Source organism: Scomber scombrus, chromosome 20 (genome assembly GCF_963691925.1).
Source record: "Scomber scombrus chromosome 20, fScoSco1.1, whole genome shotgun sequence".
In the NCBI taxonomy this organism is placed as follows: Eukaryota; Metazoa; Chordata; class Actinopteri; order Scombriformes; family Scombridae; genus Scomber; species Scomber scombrus.
This window is the reverse complement of record NC_084989.1, coordinates 23596375-23603517: the sequence shown is the minus strand read 5'-3', so window position 1 is coordinate 23603517 and position 7143 is coordinate 23596375.

Sequence of the window (7143 nt, the reverse complement as noted above, 5' to 3'; positions counted from 1 at the left end):
ACGTTACTGAATATATTGCTGTTTTTAATTCTATGAAATCAATATTTTGACGTGGGATTATTTGGAGCACACATGGGCTTAAATGGAGTCACAGTACCAATTAAACCCACTTTCTTCATCAAATTTCTTTATTTTATATTCCAAAATAAACATGAATTAATGTATACATTTTAAAATGAGAGATAAATCTTGCTTTATGGTTGCTTTTATGCTTTCTTATAAATCATGTCAGTTTCCATGAAAAACAGCTGAAAACATTGGTTAGAAAATTAGAAAAAGTCATCAAAAAGTCATCAAATGTAATAAGTTACATTACTTTGTTTAAATAATTGAAATAGTTACATTATTTATCACATTTTAAATAGAATAACTTGTAATCTGCAACCTATTACATTTCCAACCCTGGTGATTCATATAACACTCAATATATAATAATAATACATTTTATTTATAGAGCACTTTAAACAATACCCAAAGACGCTTTACAGGAGAGCAAGACAATTAAAAACAATACAACTATACAGAATAAATAAAACAAAATCAATAAATACATCAAAGCAATCAAACATTAAAAGCAGATTTAAAAAGTTGGGTATTGATGAGAAATTTGAATGTGATGAGGTCAGTGCAGTCACGGATGGATTTGGAGAGTGAGTTCCAGAGAGTGGGTGCAGCAAAGTGCGAAGAAACAGATATTCAGTCAAATTTAATGTTATTGTTGCAGTTCCACAAAAATTCCACGCGGTGGCGGTAAACACCTGCAGAATTAGCCTGTTGTCAGTAGTGATGCAGAACAGAAAGACAGGGGGCAGTATGGCGCAGGACCATAGACTGTATATAGAGCAGAACAAGAAAATGGAGCCCGGTGTGTGTATGATGAGCATGAGTAAAAGAGAGAAAAGCTTGTTATACTATATAAAATTGTCCAGAAGAGATTTACCCTGTTTCAGGATACTGTAATTCGCCAGAGGATGTTTTTGATGACAAATTCTCCGGTGAGTGTTTTTTTCTTTGCTAGCTTAAAGATCGATGTTAGCTCATGTTAACTTTGACTGTGGATAGTGTTGTGAGTGACTTAAACGGAAAAAACTGTAAAAATATGTCGTGTGCATTTTCTGAGAAGTGATATGAGATGCAAAATATTATTGCTGTAGCAGACATTGTGTGAATTTATTTTTTTAATTTATGGGCTTTTTTATGTTCTGTTTGTGGACATTTAAGCCAACAATAAATTGACAGAAGGTTAGAAAATAACACTAAGATCTTGATATTCATTTGCATACTAAAAAAATATTTTTTTAATGAACTTAAGTTAATTCATACGGTATGCAGATTGTTTTTTTAATGGTTGCTTTCTTTAGGAGGACAACAGAGGATCTTCAGTGAGTGGGAGGTTTATCAAGGACCACTGCTGTCACATCTGAGTCGGAGCCAAGACGCTGGATTCTCTTCTGGATCTCCACTTGGATTACAGATAAGCTTAAGCAAAATAAAATAACATAAAGAGGTGCCTTAACTAGGGGCGGAGCCAATGGGCGACCCTGTACGCGGTTCTCAAATTGTCTGGTGGGGAATAGAGACATGACATTTCTTTATTGACAACAAAGATCAAACACTCAAAACAAAACACCCACACACAAAAAAAGCAATCATTACTAACCTACATGTAGCCTAAAATAAAAGAACATTAGATAAGAGACCAGGATAAAAATGTACCCTGGAACCATAGTGTGAAAATAATGACTAATGTCGGCATGTTAATGGCAGCAGAAGGTTTAGGTTTACTTATTTATTTTTGAGTACAGTGTTTGTTTATTCACCTGAAATCTATTATGGAATTGATCTGGTGTTTTCCAGTTCTCACCACAAGATGGTGCTACTCCCCTTAGTGAGACCATTCATTGTAGTTCCTGTGTTTTCCTGCCCTTGTTGATTTCCTCCTGTGCTTCCCCTGTGTCTTGTTTAACTCACCTGTGTCCTGCTTATAATCACCGCTTGTGTATTTAAGTCTTGGTTTTCTGTTCTTTCATTGTTGGATTCTCTGTTAGATTTTTGCCTGCTTTTGTTCTGTTTTACTCTACTTGTCCTAGTCTGGTCTTGTCCTGCATCTGCTTTTTGTGCAGTTCTAGAGTAAAGTTCTTTTTTTCAGCTTTTATCAGCCCGGTTTGCCGTTTCTTGCATTTGGGTCCACATGCTCTGCTTTCCACATGTGACATTTTCATATCTTCAGTGTGAGAGAAGGAATCCAATTGCCTCCACTTTTTTAAATAACTCTTATTTTATTGGCTAGACTATGCTCAAATAAAGTATCCAAATATAAACACACCAAACAAAAAACATAAACAACAGCAATATTCTCAAAAGTATATATATCTATATTTCCCTCTGAACCCATCCCTTAGTACCCTAACAGGCTAAAACAATCCATTTACCAAACTAATTTACAGGACTTTAAATATCTGCACATATAAGGTACTATCTGTCTCTCTAGTTTTGTTTCCCTGTGGTCTTAGAAATATAGAAAATACAGCACTATACAGCAGAGAACCCACTTAAACTACCTGAATTCACTAGCTGAAGAGACACACTTTTTCTCAGGAGTTGGTGGAAGCTAAACCAAAGCTAGAGGGAGCTCTAATCTTATTCAAATGCTTAAAGGATTTGAACCTTCAACTAATTTGCCACTCATTGAGCTTTTAAGATTAAAAATAAACCAAACCAACCAAAAACAGTTAACAGTTCATTTTAGATAATCGGACAATCAACAGTCACATGACCTCTTGAGTAAAATACATATTGTTGGTTTTCCATCCTCTTGTCTTTACTTGAGTGTTAATTCCTGTGTCAACAATAGACCAAAAGTCACTGGAACCATGAATAATGTTACATCTCCAAACAGGCAAAAAAGTGGTTTATAAACATATTGTTTACTTATACCAATTTGTCACAAAACAGAACAAATGTTTTATATGTTTAGCAATGCCATCTGTGTGATTATTGAGAAGGGAAATGTAGTTCATGTTGGTTCAGAGCAAAATGTTGGTCTTCATTGCTATAACACTTTGCTTACATACATACCCATGGTTCATAGATGATTATTTCTTAACTTTTCATCAAGAATCTTCAGTACATTGATATTTGTGGTTTTGAGTGAAATATCTTGATAAACCCAATAGATGGACTGCCATGAAATGTTGACACTTAGATAAATTGCAATAATTTCGGTGATCCTTTTGAGTTTTCATCTATCACCTAATGTTTTTATCCAATTTGTTCAATACTTTGGTTTATGAGAAAAATACCTACAAAATGAATGACCATCTTATCCACTTCAGCTGAGTTTAGTAGTGATTGGTATGTTAAGCTAAGATGATGACTTTGAACATCACCAGTATGTAGAAAGAATGTACCTATGCTACTTCATTAGTCAGTTATGCCCTTAAGTAACAAATAAATCAAGTTCTGAAACTCAGTATAACTAGCTGAATATGGTATAAATACATATAACACATGATCTCATTTGCTCATAAAATCTCAAAAGTTTAATATAGCTTAATATATTTTCCTTTCTGCTTTCACCATTCTCACAAAAAAACCCAATGTAATAAACGCCTCCAAACCCTTTCATACTCAAATCATCATACACTTACTTATTAAAGGTTACCAAAGGCACCCCGAACAGTTTAGACATTTACCTCATAATGAGTGTTCTGGATCAAAATTACACCTTCGATCTTAACATTATCTATCTTATCTTATCTGCAATCTTAGTGCTGCTAGTGTGGCTGTTGATGCTTCTTTTTTCATCTTGCAACATCGGTCTCACAATGTCTACTGCTGTTTGTCCTCAACTCACTTGGGTGATAGACACTTTATGATAGATGCAGGAATATTGTAGAATGATACAATAATGCAATAAACAAACAAGTAAAAACACATTTATCTTTCCTGGAAACTGGCTGGAATCAGTCTTATCTTATTTTGTCTTAGTTTAATTTTAATTATCTTTTCGATTTGCTAACATGTCACGTCCAGAAGACGTGCTTCAGTGGTCACTGTCACGCTATGTTGTTCGGTGTAACCTTTGCCCACAAAACTTAAGTAGGGTAGATTTAAAGAGGTAAAAAAAACTGAAGATAGCTCATGCACAGCAGTGTCTCTTTCCTGTGTGCCAGCTCATTCAGGGCAAAATACAATCATCAAAAAATGTACACACCAGCAAACACCAGGATACAAGGATTGACACTCATTTTATTAAGGCCTTACATTAAAAAACAATCATCATCAGGTCATCAGTTGTGTTTTTAAGGTGCACATGACTACTTAAAAGCATAACTGATGATGACAAATAAGCACAGAGGGATTCTGATGAAGCAATGTGCAAAATGCATAGTTCACTCCTTTTTTATGTAATCACTAAATAAAATAATGTCAGTCCTAGTATCCTGGCGTGAGTTGTTATATTTTTTTTGGATGATTAGATTTAAAGAGGTGTTATTATGGAAAACGTATTGTACATACTGAGCATTGTCCAGACCTGAGGTGGATTTTGTTCTTGGAAATGTTCTGCAATAGAAACATGATGTTCAGTCTTTCAAACTGATTACATTTCACAATTTTAACAAGCCAGAAAATGCTTTCTAATGTTAGCAATTAAGACTTACAAATAAAATGGATGATAATCAACATGTAGCTGGGTTTAAATATTCATGTCATTCTGCAACCTATCAGTCTTACTCACAGATTGGTGTCTGTGCACTCAGCCACACACATCACTGTGTGGAGGGGGAGGGTGGAACATAGAAGAAGCAGAAACAAGTGTAAAAGGAAACGCAACTCAATCTACCTCTTATGTGGTTTTGGGTAAATTATCTTGACAAACCCAATAGATGGACTGCCATGAAATGTTGACACTCAGACAGATAAAGTGTAATAACTTTGGGGATCCTTTTAACTTTTCATCTTCCACCATCACCAGTTCATAATGTTAATTTGTTCAGTACTTTGTTTAATGAGAAAATAACTGAGTTTATTGCTATTCGGCACAGCAAGCTAAAATGCCAAGCTAAGACAGAGTTTTTAAACATTGTAAACAATACCAGCTTGTAGAAAGAGTGCTTTTGCTACTTCAGGAGCCAACTAGGAGCTCAAGTAACACAAAACTAAGATTATGAAAAAATAACTAAACCTTGCTGAATGACTTAAAGAATCCAGTTTTTTTTTTACTTCAACTTTACCAGATTAACATTTCACGAGTTCTTACCTTGAATAGCTTTGCAAATATAACACTTCTAATATAGCAAATAAAACATAAAATAGCAAAATTTTAGACATCACAATATAGCACTTTTTCATTTTAAGATCTCATTTGCTCATAAGATCTGAGAACAGTCCTTTCTGCTTTCACCATTCTCACACAAAAAACAATGTAATAAACTCTTTCAGACCATCAACTCTTTTCAAATCATCATAAACCACTTTATTAAAGGTTACCAAAGGCATCTCAGGACAGTTTAGACTTTTACCTCATAATGAGTGCTATGGATCAAAATTACACCTTCGATCTTAACATTATCTATCTTATCTTATCTGCAATCTTAGTGCTGCTAGTGTGACTGTTGATGCTTATTCTTTTTTCATCTTGCAACATCCTTCTCACAATGTCTATTGCTGTTTGTCCTCAACTCACTTGGGAGACAACTGGCTGATAGACACTTTATGATAGATGCAGGAATATTGTAGAATGATAAAACAATGCAGTAAACAAACAAACAAAACACTTATTTATCTTTCCTGGAAACTGACTGGAATCGGTCTTATCTTATTTTAACTTAATTTACTTTAAATTATCTTTTAGATGTACTGACATCTCATGTCCAGAAGACAGTAGACTGTCACGCTATGTTGTTAAGTCTAACCTTTGGGCACAAAACTTAAGTAAAGTAGGTTTAAAGAGGTTTTTAAAAAATGAAGATAGCTCATGCACAGCAGTGTCTCTTTCCTGTGTACCAGCTCATTCAGGGCAAAATACAATCATCAAAAAAATGTACACCAGGGCACACCAAGATCCTGGTGTTGACACTATTTTATTAAGGCCTTACATTAAAAAACAATCATCATCAGGTCATCAGTTATGCTTTTAAGGTGCATCTGACTACTTAAAGGCATACGTGATAATGGCAAATAAGCATCATAGGGAATCTGATGAAGCAATGTGCAAAATGCATAGTTCACTCCTTTTGTTTTTTAATGTAATTACTTAATAAAATAGTGTCAGTACTAGTATTCTGGTGTGAGTTGGTATACTTTTTGGATGATTAGATTTAAAGAATCTTCATGTAGGGCTGCGACAACGAATCGATAAAAATCAATTATTAAAAGTGTTGACAAAGAATTTAATTCCTAGTTCTAGTTTGTGAACTAGCAGGCTTCTTCTCACAGTCAAAAGTAGGAGATGGAGAGAGGAGTGGCGGTAGGTTAAGGTCTCTACATTGAGAGCCTGAGGTAAGATGAGCAGGGAAATCCACCTAATTTTGTATGTAGCCTAGTGATGCAAATATTAAAATTACATAAAAAAATAAATGAACCACAATTCATACTGTTAATATGTAGTTTCAGACACATTGTAGCATTTTTTGTGAATTGTATGTGAAATCGTTAAAAATAATATAAAATCAGCCAGAACACCACAGAGGTGAACTGCTTTAGACTTCACTCTTGGTTGACACTGCTGGAGGATGGTAATATTGATTTGTGAATGTGTGTGATATAGAGTATCTATTGCCAATATGATATAATTTGTGATAAATAATTTTATCTTATTTTATTTATATTGATATACTAGAATTTTTTTATATACATACATGCATACATCTTAGGGGCACTGAAGGGAAGTTCACCCAGGGTGGCACACAAGCTAGAACCGCCACAGAATGTTGAAACTAATCCTGTTAACAGTATGCTGATTTGCATTTTATTTTATTATTTAGACTTAATTTATTGTTCTGGCAGCTCAGATCCATGTAGACAACAGAAAATACCCCTTTTTGTGCACTTTATTAAAAAAGGAGTCTACATATTTTTCAGACATTGTATAGCATACATTTGTATATTTTTTTGTTAGAGCTATTTGACATCAACTTT